The sequence below is a fragment of the Triplophysa dalaica genome, chromosome 12, assembly GCF_015846415.1.
Source record: "Triplophysa dalaica isolate WHDGS20190420 chromosome 12, ASM1584641v1, whole genome shotgun sequence".
Lineage (NCBI taxonomy): Eukaryota > Metazoa > Chordata > Actinopteri > Cypriniformes > Nemacheilidae > Triplophysa > Triplophysa dalaica.
Window position 1 is genome coordinate 1,780,570 of NC_079553.1, and position 25,402 is coordinate 1,805,971.

The following is a 25,402-nucleotide window of genomic DNA, read 5'->3' on the forward strand; positions in this document are numbered from 1 at the left end:
CTATGCATCCAAACACATACGGAAAACAATGTTTGTGTATCGAGTCGTGTAGTGAAATCCTTATTTAACCGTATTTCTTATGTCTATGCATGCAACGACACAGACGTTAATTTAGAGATGACCACGAGATGGCAGCAGATCTTCATATTTTTTATAGCGTAAACACATCACACGTTTTAAATTATTTTGGGGCCACTGGGCTGTCAAAGAAAGTTGACCAAAACTTCTCTGTATGAGGACATTTAATGTAACAATATTTGATGAGACAATAACAAGTATGCCATTGGTTCCTTACCAATTGCTGTAGCTTATTTTGAGGGTCTTCAAATACAATAACATTCTGACATATTAAATGCCAAACCGGATAAAATGACAGATATTTAAATTAGCCTTGAGAAGCACGTAAGACAATATGTGACATGGGCTTGAAGATTTCTTTATACTAATGCCTGTTTGCTTTTTTGACCCGTTTACAGGTTCAGCTGTGTTTCGGGTGGCTTACAACAGGGGTTTTCAAAACTGGGGTCCAGGGACCCCCAGGGGCTCTCCAGAAAGGGTCTTCATACGCTTTTTATGCTATTGATAGTTTCCAGAATTGTTTATATTTGAATCTTTCTAGTGAGTGTTTCTCAACGTAGTTTCTTTTTTGGGACTCAAAGTGAAATTGTTGCCGACTATTTAGGTTTAGAAACAATGTGTTGTTTTCATAATATACTATTTGCTGAAGAAATTTTAATCGCTTCTTTACACATAAAAATATAGATTGATATACATTTTAGAAAAGGGGGTCCCTCACAAAAGGTCAATCATATTTAGGGGTCCTTGGCATCGAAAAGTTTGAAAACCCCTGGTTTACAACACCTGACTGCATGTTAACCATGAGCCAAAAACCTCTCGAAAAGTTTCTCTTGTTCAGCTATGACTGACTGGCTAGAAATAGAGATGGTGTTGGTATGGTGATTATTGTGCGCTCTCATTTCATGGGCCATCTGTGAATGAGTTTTTCAGTCTCCGTGTTCACTTCATAACTAGTGTGGGCGTACTGAAGCCATGCTTTCACATAATGATAATACTAGTGTAACTCTCCCACGCTGAACGAGGTTAGTTCTGACGTCTGCTGGCTGCATTAACACCTAAGAATACCTGCATACCACACAGAATGAAATCATTATCTGCAAAATTCAAATGAAACCTGTAAAAAAAGAATCAGTTGTGCACAGCTAATATAAACCCTTGGCTCTCTTGCAACATGTACTGGCAGGAATATTTCTCCATGACATAAATGTCACATATCAACAGTGTTGGGTAAGTTACTCTGAAAAAGTAATGAATTTCTAATTACTTATTACATATTCAATAGTGTAACTAGATTACTGTACAAATGGCTCTCTCCAAAAAGTATTTATTGCTTATTACTATTTACTTTTTATATCTTATCAACCATGATTAGAATTGATTCAAGGATAGACATGAAACGGCTCTTTTAATTCTTTCAAATAAATAATAAATAAATTCTTAACTGACCAAAGTATACAAATTAAAGAAGGATGCATTAATGATTTTAAGTTAGATTTATAACTGTGATGTCATTTCCACTATTGAATATATTACACAGTATTTAGATGAACTTCATCAGAAGTAACTGTATTAAATTACAGAAAAATGAGAGTAATCCCGTTATTTACTTTTTCAAGGGAAAGTAATTAAATTACAATAACTGATTACTTAGTAGTCCAAAGACATGCATGGTAGGTTGATTGGCATCTCTGGAAAAAATTGTCCGTAGGGTGTGAGTGCGTGAGTGAATGAGTGAGTGTGTGTGCCCTGCGAAGGGTTGGCACTCCATCCAGGGTGTATCCTGCCTTGATGCCCGATGACTCCTGAGATAGGCACAGGCTCCCCGTGACCCGAGGTAGTTCGGATAAGCGGTAGAGAATGGAATGGAATGGAATGGAATGGATTACTTAGTATCTAGTTAAACCCAACACTGCATGTCAATGTTTCCAATGTATGTCCTCTGAATTATTTTCGTTAACATTTCAGGTAAAGTATTTACTCTGTATACAGAACTAGCTTGTTGATATTTACCCATGAGTGTGTACATGTCATGATTTCTGAGGTAGAACAACATTGATATTGATTTCAAGACTAGACTCCAAATCAAAAGCCAATACTGGGTCTAGTTTTAGGCCCTAGACGATATTTCTTGAATGTTGTGGGCCCTGTTACACCTGCAGGCCTTTAAAGTGAACCTGTTGTATCTGTATACTGTAGCTTCGGCCTCACAGTGTTATGTAATGTTTTGAAAGATCTATTGACAGAAATGCAATATAATAAGCACGGAGCGTTGTGTTTTTATTATCTTAGAATATTACCTTGGCCTATTTCTATCTACATGCACAGCGGGTCCCCTTGCATGGAATTCGGCATGTTGTTTCTACAGTAGCCCTAAAAGGACAAACTGCTCTACAGAGCGCATTTCATATATACGTTATCTCCCTCAGTAAAGAAGCAGAAATGTGACGACATCCTAGTCCTGCGTGAGCCACCGTAGTATTTAGAAGAGAGGGGTGGAGTGAGCCGTCCCCGCTAGATACGCTAAATTTCATACACTGGACCTTTAAATTTCAACGTTTTTTTAGCCACAGAGTTCATCCCAGGTCGTCTCGTGGATATATTTTTGTTTCTGTAGCAAAACACCTTCGATAGCTCTTATCAAGAAGCGATTGGGTTTGTCAGGAAAAACGAGGCAATTTTCTCAGCCCAGACATGCTAGACAGACATCACCGGACAGCGACGTTTGAAGCGGAAGAGATTTGCGGCAATAAAAACCGTGTCCCACTCAGAGACCCTTACAGTTCACTCGATTTTCTCTCTTTCACATAGACGCCTTATTGCTTTTCCCTTTCCCGCACGGTGAGCTCAGCCATTTTACTCTGAACGCACAAAAGAATGTCGTCTTCGATTAGTTTTGCCCCTTGAACTATCAAAATGACCCCCTCGCAAAATAAATGATCCAGAGAAACAGCAGACAGGTGAAACGTGTCTCTCCAGACTTTGAGCGAATGTCGTGGAGACTCGTGTGGATTAGAGCTGCCAGTGTTTGGAAATAAACGTGTGGCCCATGGCATAGCAAACATAGTCTATTAGTGTGCAGCCCACGTGGGCAACTACTCTCTCCAACGCTCGCTCTCTGCCCTCTCTCTCTCTTTCTCGATCCTCTCTGCGCTCGTGTCTCCTCTGGCTCAGTGGTGTGTTTCTAAGAGATAAGACCCTTGCTTATTTCACACATGAACAGAATAGAATTGGGGGGGGCGATAAAAAACTGGACTCCGATGGCAGAAGAAATGGCAAAGAGAGTAACTCCGCCCCAAGCTGTGGCGGCTGATTGGTCTATCCCAAAGGTGGGTGTGTTTACTAAACACCAGCGTTCTATAGGCTTGTATAGGATGCGACTCGCTGCAGGACTTTGCCTGAGCCAGTTCAACGTGTCAGTCACAGGGGTCTTGTGTACATTTAATGCAAAGTCAAGGTTTTCTGCCAGTTTTGTGCCTTCGGGCCAAATGTACGTAATCCAACTAAATACAATTTTGGTTGCAATGGCAGCTGCATATAACATGCAATATGTTATATAATAAACAATGCAAAGACAAATCCAATGCAGAATAGTGTTTACTCCGCATCGCACTTATAAGTTTGGGCATTAATATTAAGGTGTGCCGGAGTGCTGTTATATAAGTTTATTTTAAGCAGTCGTGCTGATTTGAAAGGCCTTTGCTTCAAGAGAGTCCCCAATGATGTCCCAGGGGTTTGTGGGAAGTAATTGTGAGGAATGAACTGCCCAATCTTACCGGCCTCGTGACAATCAGGACGCACAAGAAAGGAGTTAGTCATGCAAATACAAGTTAATGAAGTGTTTTTACGTTCTTGCGAAGGACCTTTCGGGTCCCTTTGTCTCTCTTGAACACGACGTTTGTTACAGCGGGAAAAGAAAAGAAACTCAATTTGTGCCACATTAAAAGCCTCGTACATAAAAAGAGTCGCTGAGCTTTGCTTGTGAATTTGACAGGAGCAAACAGCATAAAATTTGCGTATTTCCACTGCAGAACCAATGCGGGTCTATGCGTCAAAGCCGGGGCCGGCACTGGAATAAATTTTATCAGACACAAAGCACATTGTGTTATTTATTTCCCGCGTTACAGTTATTTACTTCTCGACTTGAATGAAGTAGCAATATTGATGCCATCTTGAAAACCCGTCAGGTGCACTCCGATTACTTTCGAAGCTCAGGTTTTTCTTCCATTAATTGCTGGAAATCATTGACGAGTCCATTACGCGGTGTGAACAGCTAGTGTTGACAGCAATCGTCTTCAATCTGTCGGGTGGCGTTTCGGGGGCCAGAGGTGTGTTTGTTCTCGATGTAAATTTGTTCCCTGTTTCGACTCATCCCCGGCGGTAAATTAACAGAGCCGAGTCGATATGCCTGCATCACAGCGCGGGCTGAATGTGGATTTGCATCGCTGCCAATCTCTCGGCAGGGCAATGAAGAAACGTACAGTGACAAGATCAATGAAATGAACATCAGACATCTGTTCGCGGAGCAAATAATAAAAAAAGAAAGACATTGAGGGACAATGCTATTTGTCGCGGCGTGGAACATCACAGGGCAACATTTACATAATTAAAGTGAGGATTATTCATTGCTCTCGGTCTGGAGAGGTATAGTGATGAAATCACAGGGTATAAGGATCATTTTAGCACTGGAATTAATTCAAAGAAAAAATGATCTCAATGAAGTTCACTTTCCTTGGTTTGTAAGTGAATTATCTGCAAGCAAAAATTGATACCTTTAATATTGACTGAGTAATGTCAGATTGAAATTATAGTGAAATTAATGATTGAAATCTACATTTACATTTATGCATTTGCCAAGTGCTTTTAACCAAAGTGACTTACGTTGCATTATCCTACACATTTGTTTCTAAGTATGCGCAATCCCCTGGGATCTAACCCACGACCTGAGCTACAGGAAATCTAACTTTGATGCTCATTATAAATTCCTTCATGTTATTACAGAAGTGCCCCATTTTTCAGATTTTTTACTTATTGGTTCACATTTATTTTTTGAGAAACACAGCATACTAGCAAATAGCAATATTTTTTCATAACTTAAAAGTGGCTTTTATTGATCTATGCTTTAAAGGAATACTCCTTCCAGAAATGAAAATTCTGCCACCATTCCCTCGAGGTGTTCCAAACCTGTTTAAATTTCTCTGCTCCGATGAACATGAAGAAAGATATTTGAAAAATGTTGACAACTGAGATTTCTGGGACATCAACTGGGTTTCCATACAAAGTTGAAAAATCGTATGCGCAAATTTGGAACATCGCATTAAAGATTTGCAAACAAGCACCGTTTCCATCCAACTAGTCAACTGTCACTTCCTAGTAAACTGCCACTCAATATCAGAACGAAAAGTAAGAGAAGCCACTGAATATAATGATTTTCATATAGAATAATACTTGCGCAAGCAGACGGTTATGAAACACGATAAATGCAGTGCTTTTGTGGATGCCTGCTGTTTGTGACATCACAGAAATACTTTCAGAAAGACATCACAGACGACTTTGCTCAGGCATTTAAGAATGACCATAACAACAGTTCTGATGCTGTGTAACAAGATCAGTACTCTGGTTAGTCAGGTTATGACGTCTCATAGTGCAATTACGTGACTTTTTGGAGGAATTTATTAGGGCAAATGCGTTTCCAACTCGCATTATTCGCATTAAAAAACTTTTTCGCAAAAAACAAAGAACAGCGAGCGTAAAAACTTTTTTGTGAATTAAAGTTCCCTTTCTGTCGGTCTCTCGACGTTGTGTCGAGAACGACAGATGGGGTTCGCCCTTGAGAACCAATCAACTCTGACTACTATAGAAAAGGCCAATGAAATTTGGCGAATGCAATTTGCATGCCGGGCTCCGCCCCCGGAAATCCGGTATAAAAGGAGGCCGGCGTGCAGCATTCACTTACCTTTTGTTCTTCAGAGCCATCGCTCATGAGTACAACTCAGGATTCAATCCTCTACAACTACACGCTGGTGCTACGACGTGTTACAGCGGATCGTCCCTTCCTGCAGCGACCTTCCCCTGGGCGTCTCGGCGGTTCCGGAGGTGTTAGAGATTTTTTCTAAAAGTCCTTTTCAGGACTGACTGAGCATTCTCCAGCGCGGCATGTCCCGCTGTTCTCTTGGGTGCGGCACCCTCATCGAGGAGGGGGATGGACACGATCGCTGCATTAGGTGTCTGGGCGTCCAGCACACTGAAGCAGCGTTCGTTGACACATCTGCCTGCACTGCGGGCAGATTGTCATTCAGAAGTTGCGGTCACGGGTGGCTGTCTTCCTACGGGAACCAGCCACCATTTCGTCTGCTACCCGGGCTGTGACATCTGTGGCTACGGCCCCGATGACCACCCACGTTAGCAGCGTTAGTGATACGGGGAACTCTGCGAACGTAAACCCGCCAGCCAAGTGCTCACGGGCCGATCGCACCCCGATTCGCTCTTCTGAACGTTCCCCAACCGGCGGTGGCATACCGTCCGGATCCTCACGCACACACTCGGAAACGATGTGTGACGTAGATGAGATGTCGCTCGCAGCATCGGAGGGAGACTGGCATCCGACTCTGCCGAATCCAAACTCCACCCCCAGCGGTCGAGTTCAGGAGGAAGCAGAAGTGATGTCATCCGTGCTAACCCGGGGATGCGTGGTTCCCGAGGTCGGTGCGCGGTGCAAACCGCGCCCACCCCGGGTGCCATGTTTTTCCCGGAGGTGCATGAGGAGCTGTGTAAAACTTGGAACGCTCCACTCACGGACCGTTCCAGTGAAACCAGCTCCGGCTCCCTTACTTCCCTCGATGGTGAGGCAGCCAAGGACTGCGTCGAGATCCCCCGGGTGGAACGTCCGCCTGCGGTGCACCTGTGCCGCGGACGGCTACCACCTGGGGGGGATCGACCACTCCTACCGTCCAAAGCACGTAAGACTTTGGCATCACTGGTGTCGAAAGCTTGCGATGTTGCGGGCCAGGCTGCCTCCTCTCTCTATGCCTTGGCCATCCTGCAGGTCCGCCAGGCCAGGGCGTTGAGAGGGCTCCACGAGGGTAAGGCCGACCCGGGTATAATGCAGGATCTCCGTGCCACCGCTGACAGCGCTCTACGGGCGACTAAGGCGGCGGCACGGGCCCTGGGTCGGACGATGTCCACGGTAGTGGTCCAGGAGAGACACCCCCGGCTATACCTTGTGCAGAAGAGTGACAGCAAGGAAGTCCGCTTTCTTGATGCACTCATCTCGCAGGGTGGGTTGTTGGTAACACCGTCGAGGACTGCGCTCAGCAGTTTTTTGACGGCGAAGCAGACAGTGGCAATTAACCACATTTTTTTCACGCCGCGACTCGGCCGCCTACAGGCCTCCGAGATCTCACGTGACGTCTGCTTCCCTGCAACCCAGGACCCTTTCGACATCGGCTCCGGTTCCTGTGCCCCCACAGGCGGCACCCCGGAAGCAGAGGTCGAGGGGGAAACCTCCACCCCGTCAGCAACCTCCTCGCGAGAAGGGACACTGACGGGAAGACCCCAGGAAGAACAACATCGGGCCCGAACCTTCACAGCCACGGCTCTGATCGGTCGGTACGGGACGACTCCTGCCTCGTCACCAAAGCCGGGCCCTTGTTAGGGCTTGGCGCCCACTTACTCACTGAGTTTTCTGTTCTCCCCGGGTTTACTTGCAGCCGATCGCACACTCCACTGGACTGTGCTCGGCGAACCGACCTCACACCCTGGCGAGGCGTGAGGTCGTACACATACGACAGCCGTCACCACTCTCAAACCGACAGTGCGTGCCGTTGTCCCGCCAGGCAGGTAAGCAGGCGGAGCAAAAACCTTCCCTCCGGGGACTCCCCGCGACATGGTTAGCTCCGCCAGCCGACGAACCACCCCCCGTGGGAATGATGAAGCAGACCGTCCCCTTGGTCACCCTGTCACAGTCCCTGGGAGCTCGAGAGCTGCCCACACTGTCTCGCTGGCTAATGAGGGCGGTCCGTCTTGGTTACTCGATCCAGTTCGCCAGAGACTCACCCAAGTTTCGGGGCATCATCTCTCCCTCTGTCAGAGGCAGGGACGCCTCCGTACTTCGGGTAGAGGTCACCACCCTTCTGGCAAAACAGGCATCGAGTTCGTCCCTCAAAACCAAGATGTTCAGTGGGTCACCACCCGCACTTCATCGTTCCCAAGAAAGACGGCGGGTTGCCCCCAAAGGCTGCGTACCCTGAACAGAGCACCTTCACAAGCTGCCATTCAGGGTGCTCACACAGAGGCGCGTCCTGACATCTATGAGGTGTCAGGATTGGTTCGTGGCAATCGACCTGAAGGACGCTTACTTTCATGTCTCGATCCTCCTCGACACCGGCCGTTCCCACGGTTCGCGTGCGAGAGGCGGGCATATCAGTACAGAGTCCTCCCTTTCGGTCTGTCCCTGACCGCCCTTTCTCCCTGAGAGGAGGAAGGCGAGCGGGTACTAAACTATCTCAGCGACTGGCCTATCTTGGCACACTCGCGAGATCTGTTATGTACACAAAGGGACCTGGTGCTCCGGCACCTAGGTCGATTGGGACTCCAGGTCAACCAAGAGAGGGGCAAGCTCTCCCCAGTGCAGAGCATCCTCTTTCTCGGTATGGAACTCAGCTCTGTCACCATGTCGGCACACCTGTCCGCAGTTGTGCCCAACCAGTGTTGAACTGTCTGAAATGAACATTTTAGGCAGACAGCGGTCCCCCTGAAACAATTCAGAGGCTCCTGGGACACATGGCGTCCTCGCGGGTTAATACCCCTCGAGTTGATGCACATGACACCGCTCCAACACTGGTTTCAGAGTCGAGTTCCGAGGAGAGCGTGGCACACCGGCAGCAGGCGCATGGTGATGCCGCCCTGCTGCCGACGCACCATAACCCCTAGTCTTTATGACTTTTTCGACGGACTCAGGTCCCTTTGAGCAGGTTATGAGGCAGGTCGTGGTGACGACTGAAGTCTCCCTGCAGGGGTGCGGTGTAGTGTGCAACGGGCACGCAGGTGGGGTGTTGGACGAACCCCCGCCTGCGCTGGCATATCAATTGCCAAGAGTTGTGGGCTATGCTACTTGCACTGAGCAGGCTACGGCCTCTCGTGCGAGACATGCACGTGCTGTTCCGAGGACAGCACTATAGCTGTAGCGAATACAGATCGTCAGGGTGGCGTTCGCACACAACAGCTAAACACAACTTGCTCGACGCCTCCTCCGGTGGAGTCAACAGGTGACTCGTTCCCTGCAGGCCACACACCCCGGGCAAACTGAACTAGACAGCCGACGTGCTTTCTCGCCAGTTTATGCCTCGTGGAGAGTGGCGACTCCACCCCCGTGCAGTCCAGCTCATTTGGAGGCTGTTCGGGTAGGCCCAGGTAAAACCTGTTCACCTCCCGTAACACCACCATTTGCCCGCTTGATAGTCCCTGCCCTCGGCACGGATATCCTTGCGCACAGCTGGCCGCGGGATGGGCGGAAGCACACCTTCCCCCCCCCAGGAGCCTTCTTGTACAGACTCTGTGCAAGGTCAGGGAGCAGGAGCACCAAGTGTTATTGGTTACACCACACCGGTCTAACCGCACTTGGCCTCAGAGCCGATGCTCTGGACAGCGACTCCCCCTGAACCATTCCCCTGACAGAGGACCTGCTCTCTCAGGGGAAGGACACGTTCTGGCATCCCAGATCAGACCTCTGGAACACCCATGTCTGGTCTCTAGACGGGACGAGAAGATCCTAAGATGGCTACTCCCCCTATACGGCTGAGACCATCACCCAGGCTAGGGCCCCATCTACTAGGCGGTTACACGCCTCTAGACGGTGCCTCTTCTCGTCCTGGTGTCTTTCTCAACGAGAAAGACCCACTGAGGTGCTTGATCAGGATTGTGTTCCCCTTCTCACGAGACTGGAGACTAACATCTCCCTTCCACACTGAAAGTGTATGTAGTCGCTATTGCCACTCATCACGACTCAGTCGGTGGAAAGTTTCTAGGGCAACACGACCTGGTCACCAGGTTCCTAAGCAGCGAGAGGGCGGAATCCGCCTCATCTCCGCTCCATACCCTCTTGGGACCCTAAGTGGTCCTGGGGGGCCTCAGGGCCCCCCAAAGAGCCCCTCGGAGGTTCCGATCTTCCTCATAGAGTAAGACGGCCCTCCTGACGGCGCTCACTTCCTTCAAGAGGGTAGGGGACCACCGAGCATCCTCCGTGTCCCTGGATTGCCTTAAACTCGGCCCTGGAAACTCTCACGTTATCTTGAGACCCAGGCCCCGATGCGTGCCCAAGAAGTTCCCACTACTCCCTCCGGGGCCAAGTGGTGAACTTGCAGGCGCTCCCCATAGGGGAGGAAGACCCAACCCGACTAGTGTTGTGTCCAGTACGTACTGGACCGCACGCAGAGCTCTGAAGCTCTGACCAGCTCCGTGTCTGTTGGAGGACAGCAGAAGGGGAAGGCTGTCTCCAAACAGAGGCTGGCGCACTGGGTCGTGGACGCCGTTACGACGGCATTCCGATCTCAGAATCTCCCATGCCCATTGGCAGTGAGGGCTCACTCCACACGGAGTTTAGCCACCTCCTGGACACTGGTAGAAGCGCCTCTCTAGCAGACATCTGTAGAGCTGCGGGTTGGGCTATGCCCAAACACCTTCGCAAGGGTTAACAACCTTCGCGTAAACCCGGTGTCAGCCCACGTCCTGCGTGGCGACATGTAGGACTGGCATCCGGGGGGGCGTATGCCTGCGAAAGCACCTTTCCACCCTCTAACAGGTTGGGTCAGTGTGCTATTTACCTTTTCTTCTTACCCGAACACATTGCTAAGAAACTGGTACCTCACCAGCCTCCCTTCTTACCCAGACACTGGTTAAGAATAGGCATTCCATCCATCACCAAACAAGCACCCCCTGGGGGCTGGCTGGGCAGAGCAGCCTTCCCCCTTAGGCCGGGATACCATGTGAGCTATCACAGATAGCTCTAACCGGACCTAGTGCTACCGGACGTCTGTAACACCCCCTCCGTGGGCTGTTCCGTCTGATGTATCCTCATGAGAATGGTTCCCACTCCTGGTAACCCATGAGCTTCCCCAGGTGGGCCTCCACCTCGCGGTTAACTACTCAGTCCGCACGTTCCATGCGTTCTCCTCCAAGGACGAGACCATACCTATATCCACCATATTCCTCCCCACGGGTAGGAGGTGGCCTCTGTAGCGCTTCCCTGATTAAGAGTCGCGCTTACCCGGTGTAAACTGATCTGGACGGCCTCTCGCCTATAGAGAGCTAAGGCCCCGTCCGTGAAAGTTACCGGTCAGGGCTGTACCCATCTTTCTCCAAGAAAGCTCTGGAACCCCCCGACCACCACACTGGAAGGTTACAGTCTCACGAAAGCTTCGAGATGACACGCCCAGGCTTGTTACCGTCGCTTCGCTAGAGATTGTGACGCGATACAGCGTTGTGGCGTTTTCCATAGGCAACCCCATCTGTCGTTCTCGACACAACGTCGAGAGACCGACAGAAAGGGAACGTCTTGGTTACGTATGTAACCTCAGTTCCCTGATGGAGGGAACGAGACGTTGTGTCCCTTATGCCACGAACACGTATCGTATTCTGCTGCAGTTTGAGAGGTCTCAGGCTCTTCAGAACAAAGGTAAGTGAATGCTGCACGCCGGCCTCCTTTTATACCGGATTTCCGGGGGCGGAGCCCGGCATGCAAATTGCATTCGCCAAATTTCATTGGCCTTTTCTATAGTAGTCAGAGTTGATTGGTTCTCAAGGGCGAACCCCATCTGTCGTTCTCGACACAACGTCTCGTTCCCTCCATCAGGGAACTGAGGTTACATACGTAACCAAGACGTTTTTTAATTTAAAATTTGATGTTTCAATCACGCCCTGCGATGGGTTGGCACTCCATCCAGGGTGTATCCTGCCTTGATGCCCGATGACTCCTGAGATAGGCGCAGGCTCCCCGTGACCCGAGGTAGTTCGGATAAGCGGTAGAAAATGGATGGATGGATGTTTCAATCACTCGTTTCTGATACGAAACTTCAAAATGCGAATAAAACCAGAGTGATGGAAACCTGCTTATTGACTACAATGGTAAAAAAGAAAATTAAGAAAGAAATATATTTCTAGGGCACCTTTAACTTCCATTTTAATTGTTCTTACTCTGGTAGTCGATGATGTCTCAGAAATCAGTCAGTTGCCCATTTTTCCAAATATATTTCTTTGTGTTTGACAGATCATAGAAATGTATACAGGTTTGAAACAACTGGGGAGAGCAATTCATGACAGAATTACATAGCACAAATATATGGTATTTTCCTGTAAATGATGTCAGGAATGAATTGTGTTGACAGCAGAATTAGTTATTGGAGGACTTTTGACAACATTTGATACTTCGTCATTTTTGAAGTTTTGACAACAGTGTCGTATTGACAATATTCACAGCAAAAGAGACAAGGAAATGTCAAATACACCTGATAATACATAAAAGCATAATAACTAAATCCCTGAAGAACCAGATTTGTTGTACAGACAATAATGCAATAAATTATTCATCTCTGTATATGTCTTCTGTTGCAGATTTAGGGAGCACATTTTCTTAGGCCATGAACACACTTGACGTCTTTTTGGACAAGAATAAGTTGACAAAAGCTCCTTTTTAGTAAAAAAAACCGCTGGCTGCGTTTGGTTACAAATAACGGCTGAATGCCATAACTTCAGAATCTGCGTCTGTGCAAAAAGGCAGCCCACAGAAACAGATAGGCAGTGTAACGGAAGTCTATTTGACTTATAAACAGAGAGCGTATTTGCAATAACTAATCCTATATTTAAAAACTATAATACAAATTTCTCGCTAGAAATGCAATCAAAAGTTATTGAGAGTAAAAGTTCCACTTAGATTTGTACAAAACTATGCTCCAACCGGCAATCCGGCCGCCATTTTATTTTTTCGAGCTTGATCCTGCTCGACCAATCATCTCCCTCGTATGTTGTTATGGAAACGACACACTACTCGCTTGTCATTGGAAAAGCTGCAGAAAAAGACGCCTGCGCTGCCGTTTAAAAAAATGCTCAGAACATTTTTTGAAAACACGGTTTACTCAACAGTAAACATATAATGCAAAACAGAAGCTAGCTGCTTCGTAAAAAGAAGTCAAGTCTGAACGCAGCCTTAATTATGATATCATTTGCCATGACATTTATAAAGGTGGCATTGCAATGAAAGTAAGTTTGTTTCCCAAAATGTAACCACACTGACTAATATTTCAAATGCAATAAGTAATGAGATGCAAAATCTTATTGTAAAAATCTTAACTCCACAATATGCATTAGACGCTGTGTTTTGCAAAGCAGACATATCACACACAGAGATTAAAATGTCAGCATTTATTTTAAATGCGTTAATACACATCCAGTATTTCTGTGCAGCAGCAACTCATTTCTCTGTCAAGCCGTTGCTGGAGGGCCGACAGACTCTGGCGGAGGATTATCAGAATGACAGAGCAGTTATTACATCTACAAAGCTATCTTTACAATTGAAGGTGTCAGGATATTTATTCATGATCATCTGAATGTGTTTCTTCATTTGAAGAACTTTCATCATTCCTGCACAGACTAATAACTCCTGTTCAATTCAACCATTAACCTTTGGAATATTTGCTGTGGGTCAGATGTTATCGATTCTAGCATCTTACAGTCACAGATCAGACTGGAAGAGGGCCAGTCATTCACAATCTTAATAATTTGAAGAAAAAATACCAAAATCTTTATCTTTTTTATTGTTACTCAATACATTTCTACACAAGTATATTTTATTCAATATTTTTTATAATTTTAAAATAATGTTTTTTTTGTTTTGCTTAGTTTTCTTTCATTTACTGTGCAATGCTTAGATACTTTATTATATTTACAGTGATGACTTTCATTGTTTAGCTCGTTTTGGATAAAAGCATCTGCTTAATGACTAAATGTAAAGGTTACAGAAATGCGTGTGACGTGGTTTTATCCAAGGCGACTTTGCATGAGCAATTCTATTTATTTTTTACATGCATATGTGAATTGAACCCATATGCCATCTTCAGGTGCACATATGCACATATTCCACGACCATTAGAAAAAATAAATCTTTGTCAAGGACAGGCAAAAAGTGTCTACTCCGACCCAAAACTGCTGCACTGGATGCCAAATAGATCTGAAAATCTCCTTTTTCTTGGAGGGAACGTCCTCAGGCGAGAAGCTTGCCATTAACATGGCAGCAATAATGAAGGTGGAGAGCAAATAATTAGACTTGTAGAATGTAAATTATGGAGCCATTAATCATTAAACCGGGTCAGTATACCCTCACTGAAAGTGCCAAACAAACAATGGTTTAATTATCGGCCAATTAGGCTCTTAATAATGCTATTCGACGGAAAGATGGCCCCTGAAGCCGACAAATAGATTTTTTACTGTTTCCTTGCAACTGGTCACTGAGACGGCCATTACGCAAGGCTGTGCAACTGACATTGGTTCTTTCATCACCTTAACACACACACAAACTCGGAAGCGAATTTAACGCACCCTTGCTGTGTATTTCACAGGTAAAGCGCTGGATTTCATACCATCTAAATCCCTCAAAACAACTCGCGACTGTCCAGAGAGCCAAAGCGCCTTAATTTTTAATTGAATTTTTCTCACAATTTCTCTGCTTAGTTAATTCCCATGCTGTCCTCAGGGTGGATGATTGGCGTGTAATTATTAGCCGTTGGTGCAGACAAGACCAAATGTGTCTTCTTTTCTTCTTTTTATTTTTAAACTCGACTTCCCAATTTCGTCCTCACTTGATTTCTGTCTGCACCCAAAACATCTCCCCAGAGTCATTTCTATCACACCCTGCCTCCTCCTCTTTCCTCTCCCACATGTCTTCTCTATCTTTAATGCTGTTTAATAGTTTCCATCCTTCTATTAGTCAAACTTTCTTACACATTGTGTGAGGGCTCGCGTAGATGTTTCCATGTAAAGCCTTCTTTATGTGGAATAACAAGAGCTTTCCCAATAATATTTTTTTTTTCTTGCGAACCAATCAAACCGGGCATCTGCCCACAGTTGAACTCCATTCTTGGAGGACGCGTTAATAAAACCGATAACAGTAATTCAGTAGTTCAGGTTCTCTAGAGGGCAATACAAAGAGAAGCTCAGATTTCCATATTTGTGGAAATGATTCATATTTTAGGATTACACACTGAGCGATGCTACCTCCACTTTTCTCTCCATCCGTCCATCCATCCATCTGTTCATCTGCCTTCCACACTCTTTACCTTAATTGTTGACTTTACTAGAAATTTGCTTTGAAACGCGTTGCTCTAAACTATTTTAGTTCTTACACCCGTCAAAACTAAACAGGTTTAGTTGAATTTACTTAGCATTTTACGTTGGAAAGTCAAGTTTCCATTAGTAACCCAGATAGCAAGCCACCATTGAATCAATGTTAAAAAATAGTTGATTTGTCAATGTTAATTACATTGAATCAATATCACTGCTTGCCCAACTAAATCAAACACTGATCACAATAATGGTGATTTGTTGAAAGTTCAATGTTTTTTTCAATATTAATTGCGGGTGCAAAAGTGATATTGATTCAATGTAATTAACATTGACAAATCAACTCTTTTTTAACATTGACTCAATGGTTGCATTGATATGTTGGTTGGGTATTTTTTTTAATAAAATGAAATGTAGAATCGAACTAAACCTGTTAAGTTTTGATCGGTTTAAGATAGTTAAGTGCATCGGGTTTCCATGCAAATTTCTAGTAAAGTCAACAATTTGGGTTAAGAGTGCAGGGTAATATGCAATTCAGAATGAATGTTTATTTTTTCTGGAGTAAAATAATTTCTGTAAAGCACAAATAATATTGGATTGTATATCAATATCAGCATTCATTGGGAATCAAGCCATGCTGGGATTTAAAAATTACTGTACAGTTTCACATACAAACATTTCAGTGTTCAAATATCCTTCCAGAAACTTTATGATATTAATAAGCAATGTTTGTACTGAAAAATCACCAGAAATTTGGGTGTTTGAATCCTCAGCTCTGTCATCCATCCATCCCAACCCACCTCTCTCTCTCCCTCTATGGTATTAGCATAAGTAATTACAATTTCCTGTGTGCCTGCATGCGTTTCTCGTTTAAAATAAATGTGTTGATCTCTTTGATTCGCTTTTAGTTCAGAGCGCTCTGTCTTGTACAATTAAGATAACAGGGGTCCGTGATGGGCGTCTGCAGTGGGGGGTAATTGGAATTCCCACCCTCTTTAACTGTTATCTCTTGGTGTTTTAAAGTCATCCGAGCTTTCTGAAGAATCTCTCAGCAACTCGCCCGTGCTGCATATTGAAGTCTGTGTGGCTATCGCAGGGATCCAGAAAAAATAGCGTTTGAAGCTCGGCGCTCATGTATTGCTATTGATTTCACTTCAGAGAAAATTTGTGTGAAACACAGGGATCCATATCCACTTAAACCGATGAATAACGCTTCACCCGGAATGGGAAAAAGACGTAAATGTATAGCGTTTAACATCGCTTTGAAACAGCTGTCGCCGGAAATCACAGGGAAGTTGATCGTATTCAAATGCGTGTCAGGCCTGCACTTGACATGGATGTGTTCGGAATGCAGAAGCAAAGCCTTTGAAACAGTGTTATGTTGTGCGCTTTGACAGGAAAACTGACTTCACGGCAATTTTTCCAATGCAGCGATAAAATATTCAGTGTTTGGCGATACAGCAGCTTTGTCTCAACAATCATTCGTTTAACAGTGACACCGCATTTTTAGTAAACTGATATGGGTTTTTATGGCAAGTCATTTCACTGAAAGGTGAAATGGAAGACGTATGTCAGAAATGCAATCTTATATACACAACTATGTCTTCAGATGTGTATAAAGATGCAACGAAGCGTTATGTTTTAATTGTCTTAGAATGAGCTATTTCTATCTACATACACCGCCCGTTTCATGTTGTTTCTACAATAGCCATAAAAAGACAAATTACTCTAAAGAGCATGTTTCATAAATACGTTGTCTCCTTCAGCAAATAAGCAATAACGTGAAGACATCTTTGTCCTGTGAGAACCACCATAGTGCTTCGAAAGGGAGGGTTGGAGTGAGCCGTTGGTTGCAATTCGCAACCTCCCCACTAGATGCCGCTGAATTTCATACATTTTCAAGTCTGCAGATATGAACTGATATGATAAAAAATACTCATGCAGTCATGTGTTAATAATGGTTTTACATGGTAATACTTTTGTAGTTTTAGATATCATAGGCTATCATGGAAGTCAACGACTATCATTTTCACGTGCTATGAAGTTTACGTCTGTCTGTCTATCTTTCTCTCTGCTTGACTGTCTCAGATTTGCTGTTATTGTCACTCAGCGGACATAAAGCTTTCATTCCCCTCTGACTACTTAAATAAAAGGAATTACAGAAATTTCAAGGGCTAACATTCGCAGACAATGGTTAAACCCAAGAGGAGTTAAAGCTAGAGAGTGAATGAAAGAGAAAGGGAGAGAGCAAGCTAAAAAGAATGAGAAAGATTTTTTCTGAATTTCAGAGAAGCCCAAGGGTGGATATTGTTCAACACATTGTAAGGAGATAGTCCCATGCCCATGGCCGTATCAACAACTTCCTATTTTGCATGAATTAGGCTGTCAAGGCCTTGGAAGAGGCAATCCGGTTCTGTTCATCATTCTGAGATTGCTTCCAGTTGTGTATGAAAGCCACAGGCAGGACGCTTTGAAAGAGTTGCTTATTAAACCAGTACAGAAGGGGAGGAGCTGAAAGACAGGAGCAGACACTTTTTTTGAATGGCTCTTCTGACAACGTAATTTGCATTCTGTAATTAACTGTCTCTCTCTGTACACCCCCCCTTTCTTCCATCCTCGCACCCCCCACCAGCACCAGAGGTTAGTGCATGACAGTTCCAAGTCTGCGAATTAGGTCCGTGTTGCCTCGGTAACAGGTCTTTATCAAACACCAACATACTGCGGTAGGAGGAAAGCTGATGTCTAAACGCGGAGGATTTTTCTCCCACTTCCGATTCGGCTCTCTGTCGAACTTTCGCTATTTCTGTGAGAGGTGGCAAAATACACAAATGCAAGTGAAACAATGTCAGAAAATTCAATGTGAAATGCATTTAAAAATGAGGAATCAGAAGTGATTCCCTAGGTAAGAATCTGTCTGCCTACATTCACAATATTTACCTGTCATGCAAAACACAGCATGTGGAGTGTATATGAATCAAAAGTCAGAAGAATACCTGGGGAAAGAGTAAAATAAGGTCAAACCTTGACTATTATTTATATTCATTTATTTAGGCTACACTGAATTGACTTGACCTTTCTTTCCTGTTGAACACAAAAGAAGATATTTCGAGAAATGTGATTTTGTGTCCATTCAATGGAAGTCAATGGGGGCCATTAGTCACTTCAAGATATCTTCTTTTGTGTTCTGCAGAAAAAACAAAGTCGTACAGGTTGCTAGTTAAGATTCATACTTCGTCCACCACGTAACTGCTCGCTCTCTGCCTGCACTTGTGGTTTTCCGAGGTAGTCAATCTGCTCAAGCCGCCGAAATCAATAGGTGTGAGAGTCGAGAAATATAAACTGAGCCAAGAGATCTGTGGCTATTGTCCTCTTAACCTCTTCCCTTCATAGTGCGAGAGACTGGAGGCCATTATAAAATGTTCAAAGTAATAGATATTGAACTGGCAGTTCAAATGGTCTGAGTGAAAGGTAATCAAAGCTTTTGGTAATTGCGGTGTGTTCTCTAGTCCTCCAAAAATTGCATTATGTCTTTAGTTCTCTTGATAATAATAAAAAAGGCATTCACGGTCTGTGTGTGTGTGTGTGTGTGTGTGTGTGTGGAGGGGGGAAATTACAAGGGAATTGCTAGCAAGGGTAATTTGCTTTTACTACAAGTAGTAGATAATGAACAAAGTTTTTTCATAGTGTTGTTAGAAGGGATATGTGCTCAGAAAAAAATGCTTTTGTTCGATTTAAAATATAAGCCGAAAATAGTAACAGTGAATTAAAAACTCATCAGTTGTAGACATGAATTACCAAAAAACGTTTCCGGAAGGTTGTGCCACTTAGCGGACATTTTTGAGATTATTGGCAGTGGTGCATCTTCTTAATATAAAAAATCTTTGATTGCATTACGTCAGACTCATTCAACCAATCACTGCAAAAAACTGAACTAAATGATCAAGACTTTTTCTATTTAGCCACAAACTGTTGTAGGTTATATATAAGGGTGATTTATGGTTCTCAGAGAACCTACACCGTAGGCTCGTGTCGTTTCGACGCAGACCGCGAGAGCAAGCTTGGGTCAAAAAAACACAGCGATAATGTCGCGTTTACTTATATGCATTTCCATATGAATTATCTAAATATTTTTTTTTTCCTACATTTAATAACTTACGCGGGAACAATAGTGGTCACCTGCGCTATCACTGCTTATGCTTCTCTGTGAACGTACACAAAAAGCAAGTATAAAGTAAAACCGGCGTGTTGACTAAGGAGTAGAGACTACAGCGTTAATCTGACGCAGGACTATAATTCGCCCTTTATATTACTCCCAGTGCACATAAAAACACTGAATTCTGACTTTTCACTCTTCATCAAACACACGTGATATTAAAGTTTGTTGGTTATTTTTTGATAAAAAAATGTTATTGAGCAAGACTAAAATACAGTTTATTCTCCGATTCACAACCATAAGCATATAATGGTGTTTTATCATTTTTATAATTTGAGCGTTGCAGGAAATGTCAGTCAGATATGTTTTAACAGATGTATTTGTATACAACTATGATCTGCAATTTTGAGTCTCAGAGGTGACGATAGGGAGGCTGTAGATTGCACCCTTAGTGAGCATTCATCAAAGCACTTCAGTTAGTTGAAACTCTTTCCCCGCCTTTTTCAAGCTCTAAAATAATGTTTGTTTAAATAGGCAAATAATATGTAATTCTGGAACCTCGCTAATTAGCCCATTGTCTGACTGAGGGCTGCACATTACCTCTTAATATCTCAGGGGAGCTGTCTTTAAGTGTCACATTATAATTCTGCTCAGGACCAGACCAGCGTCTGACTGTCATGTTTAATATGGATGGTGCCAATTAGACCAATGCCGAACAGCCTCGCACTCTCTTTATATACAACCCACTGAAACATTAAGCCAACTACATGCTCATCAATCCCGACGTCATCGTTTTTCCACAAGTTCAGAATTTAAATCAATCTTGTTTAAAAATTAGGATTTTACTACCAGCTGGAGTTGTGTATTGGCATCGTGACGTTTGAAGAAATACACAACCTTTGTCCTTTTTGGTGACTCAGTGTGCATTTAAGGGACAGTATGTCTGTTTCTGAGAATTGAACCCCAGACCCTTGTATGAGCCTTTCTATTAACGGGAACACATTGAGCTGAGATATTTTGAACTGAAATAGCACACATGTCCTCAATAAACTGCACAATTTGAGGAATTTTCTGTGTAGGATGAGGTAAACGCAGAATTAAAATACTCCCCACAGTTCAGTTGGTAAAGCGTCCACTCTTAAGAACTGTTGAAACAACTCAGGATAATTTACAAACCAATGTTTGGGTTCGTCCTGGGTTTAGGACTTTAAGTGACTTTAAATAAAAGCATTTGTAAAATGTTCAAAGCTTCGTTTTAATCCTTAACCTCATGACTAAACAATAGTAAATGCAATGAAATCTCAATACGTTTCTGTGAATAACGTTGCGTTACAAAGGTTGCTTAGCAAAATCTATCACGGAAAATATATGAGCAATAGAAATAGTGCCGTTGCCTTAACATTCATCGCTAATTACTCTTTTTTTCTAAATGCTAGAGGCTTTCACACTTCAGCTGCCACGTGTACATGTACATAATCTGAATCTGTGCTATCAGTCTTTCATAGCATGCCTCTGTTGGCAAACATACCTTAAAGCTGTTGATTTCTTGTTTTCGCTTCACCAGTCTGATTTTCCCCTGCCTCCATCGTTCTTTTCAAGATATTTCCTGGCAACAATGAGCAGTCTGGGTCAGTATGTAGAGAGCTGCTTGGCTCCTCTCAAGCTCTGTGGGCCAGAGATTTCAGACCAAAGCATCAGAGTCAAATGCTGGCACTTATCTTTAAACATTCACATTTACCAATTGGACACGTTTGTTTTTTGACATCGAACATTTGAGAAAAAATTCAACTAGACATTTTTAAAACTGTTTCTTTCTAAAGGGAATGAAATGGCAGTTTGCAGATGCACAATGTCTGGTGCTTGTATACAGCGACTTACTTTGGTTCAGCTTTGAAGGGAATAATTTGCCGAAACAAATGAAATTATCTTATTCAGTCTTGTTCGGTTCTTTATAATTTGTAGAAAAACAACACAATAAGCATTCAAACCATATAGGTGGAGTTTGTGGGGTGGCAGAGCTTCCCTAGTGGTCAGATCTGGAAATGTGCGTAAAATAAATGAGAAGATTTTTTATTTTGTGTTTAAATGTGTTGTTGTATATATAATGTGTACATTAAAATCGTATTGTTAAACAATCTGGATTCTTGAATTTAACAGTTTTGAAGCACTACCGCAGTCCTTTCATTCTGTGAAGGTTTGTAGTTCAAGGGATACTCCACCAAAAATTTTTGTCATCATTTAAATCACCCTCAAGTTGTCCCAAACCTGTATACATTTATTTGTTTGGTTGAGCACAAAGAAAGATATTTAAACAAATGTCAACAATTTAGATTTTTGGGAATGTTAAAAAATGTTTAATATAACAATATTTTGTATATTTTGACTCTAAGTAAGATAAGCGGGAACATGACTAGCTCAACTATTTAGTCTCATTGTCTGGCAAAAATCATTCTGCTAAATCATTCTACTTCTCCTTACATTAACTCTATCAAACGCTTCTTTTGCGAAGTTGAGACGAGTACAAAGAGAACTTCAAATTTGAAAATACAACACAAAATGTTCTCTGTTTGTGAACTTTTTATTTATGTCACATACACTTTCCAGCAGGGAATTTATCTGCAGGCGTCAGAAGGCCTGTGAGAAGGGGAACACCTAATCCCAAACAGAACGCTTCTGCTAATCTTAAATGGGATGGAAATCCAGGCGATCCTGAATAACGTAAACACGGCTGTAACTCTGGATGGAACAGAAAACAATCATTTGACAAACTTGATAACGCCAACAAGAGTGAAATGACGGCTGAAACAAAAGATTTCATTGGGAAGTCTGTACAATAGTGACAAAACTGTAAATCTAATTCTGAGGTCCCAATTCAAAATGCATTACTTGGATTAAATGCAGATTTATGACGCCAATCAAATTATACCATATTATATATTGAACAATGTCATCTTTCACTGCTGTTAAATTTGGCAGCTGACATCAGTGAACAGATCTTTAGATTTGTCATATAATGGACTCTGCATTATGTCTTGAGGACATTCTTTCTGTGAATTAATCCACTTTGATGTTCGTCTAATGAGACTGTGTCTTGAGCAAAAAACCAGGACCAAGTAACGTCGCAGTGGATGCTGACGTTGTGACAGAAAGCTTTATTATGTTATAGATTATCTGTTTATAGTCTCAAACTAAATTTTTTATGTGTTTCTTCCATATGATGATAGAAAGACAAACTCAAACTCATTTTAATGCGACACGTCACCCGAAAATGATAATTCTGTCGTCATAGTTTTTTTTATAAATGTCCATAAAGAAGATAGTTGGAAGAATGCTTCTAACCAAACAGTTCTTGGCAACCATTGACTACCATAGTAAGAAAAATGACAATGGTAGTCAAAAGTGCCCCAGAACAGTTGGTTTTCCTACATTCTTCAAAATATCTTCTTTTGTGTTCAACAGAACAACGGCATTTATAAAGCAATATTCCTAGTAGAATTTAGAAATAACCCCCCCAAAAATAAATAAACTAAAAATACATTGTGACAATATAGACAGTATAGAATGTGACAATATAGACAGTATATAATGTGACAACATGCCCCAGTATTGTAACAACGGCACACGGATGAAGACGAATGGAGACGCAACAGGTATAGTCCAAGGGGCTTAATGATAACAGACACAGGAACAGGAGAACATGGGAGACACAACCAGGTTTTAACTGGGGATTAACTAATAATGAAGAACAGGTGAAGACAGTCAATGACGAGGGAGTGTGTACAAACGGCAGTCCATATGGAAAACGTGGAAAACAAGGGAAGGGGCAAACAGGAGCGTTATAACTATACATTAACATGTGTTCAATAGACCCTTACTGTTCTTTTTCCTTTTAAATATTTACCTTAACAATAATGGAAATAATGGATCAAATATGTTAAGACTTGTGTGCAAATACGGCAAGTGCTTTTCAAAAACACTGTAAACTTACCCTGAGAAACACTCACTGAGTTATAGGTCGGTGTGACATCTTGCCCCGGTCTCCCCTTTAACAACAGCCTGCTGCAAGCAATTCTCCATATGCTCTGACAAAGACTACCGAACACACATAACACACCAATAAATTTTTCCACAGCAGGACGTACACGAATGAAAGACTGTAACATTCAACTTGCCTGAGGAAAGAAGTGTGGAAGACATTGAAGTGTCAGGTGAGGGCACAGGAAGGTAAGGTGGGAAAAGAAGCGAGGATATATGGTGTGCTTTAAATGAGAGATCAAAAGCAGTCTTTTTGCGTCTGGCTGCGCTGACTTTGACAAAGATGACACAAGTGGAGTTGGACGTATGGAGATGAAAAGGGTTGGAAGTGTTCATGTGCTGTTAAGTTTATGGGATGCTGGGAAACATGACATGGTTGTTACTTCAACATTTTTTATCAACTTAAAGAGTTCACTGAAAAATAAAAAAATATATTGCAACTGTCATTTAAAATGTGTATATGACTTCTGTGGAACACGAAAGAAGATATTTTGAGAAATGTATCAGTGGTTTTGTGTCCATACAATGGAAGTCAATGGGAGCCAACATTCTTTAAAATATCTTCTGTGTTCTGCGAAAGAAAGTAAGTCATGTGTTAAACACGCTGGTCAACTATCCACAGCTCCAGCACTGAATGATGTCCAACACATATAAAAGACACTTAAAAGTCCTTAACGCTCTTGTTTGATACCGAAAAAGTTAGAAACCGCAGCAGCCATCGTTCAACCCTATCTGAACCTCCGCCGGTGCCAGGATCGGACCTTCTTCTTTTCCTGATAAATCTCCAGGACTCCAGTCAGGTACGATCCTGTTTCAAACCTTCCTGCCTTCAGGCAATAAGCGAGAGAGAGAAACATAAGTGAAGCAGACAGTGAGATAATCTAAAGGGCAGGCAATCACTGAGCTGCTTTGATCTTTCCTCAAATGTTGTAGAAAGGAAGATGTAACTTACTGCAGAAGACCTCAAGTGACTTTCACTTCCTGTGGCTCTGAGGGCAGTTTATAAGATGAGGAGGATTAAAGTTTTCAAAGGTGTAACACAATGCTATATTAGAATGTAAAATGATAATAAAATGTGTACACTGAACGTTTACTTAAGTTTAGAAAGTTTAGGCCATATTGAACATCTGGGATCTTTTTTTATTTTTTATTATGATGCTTAGAACAAAGAGACATCCAACATACGTATTACAACCAGGGTAGCAAGGTAAAAAAAGGCCTTTATATTATTAAAAAAATTTGAAAGACAAACACAAGTTTACTAGTCTGCATACTACAGCATACTAGTTTGAATGTGGTTTGATGTAAAATGTAAACCAGTAAATAAACATTTTGTTTCAAAGAAGAAATTTGATGATTTGACGAATTGAATATGAATGAATATGTAAAAGCATTATTTCAGGTCATTAATCAAAAGAGCGAGCCTGATGGGGACTTTGATCACTCAATCTCCTCGCAAAAGGTCAGAAAGTACAAGATTCTCTTTGGAACATTTTCAAATTTGCCTGGGATAACATGGACCATCAGGTTTTGCATAAACTTGTGGAGTCAGTGCCAAGGGGGACACAGTAATTAGAGGACTGCGGTCCAGATCCACGCCTCGGATTGGCTCTAAATGCGCCGCAGTTAAAATGAGAAATTAATTATAAACTGTTTTTTTCTCCACACGTGAACCATTTAGGTGATGTTTATTAGTGCAACTGTGACGCAGAAGGTGCAGTAAGTAACTTATTACCTCGATGAATCTGACACTTTGAATAGCAAACTCTGGGGGCATTTGAACATACCGGGGCGGTCTCCCGGACAGGGATT

At 43.0% G+C, this 25,402-nt stretch overlaps 1 long non-coding RNA gene across 1 annotated transcript; it reads right to left on the reverse strand.

Moving 5' to 3' along the window:
• Positions 1 to 18,074: 18,074 nt before the first annotated feature.
• Positions 18,075 to 23,638, reverse strand: LOC130433616 (uncharacterized). Its single transcript, XR_008908613.1, has 4 exons — positions 23,544 to 23,638; positions 21,084 to 21,220; positions 18,340 to 18,395; positions 18,075 to 18,205 (listed from the first exon to the last, which is right to left on the reverse strand). It is a non-coding gene; the product is annotated as an uncharacterized LOC130433616 (long non-coding RNA).
• Positions 23,639 to 25,402: the final 1,764 nt, after the last annotated feature.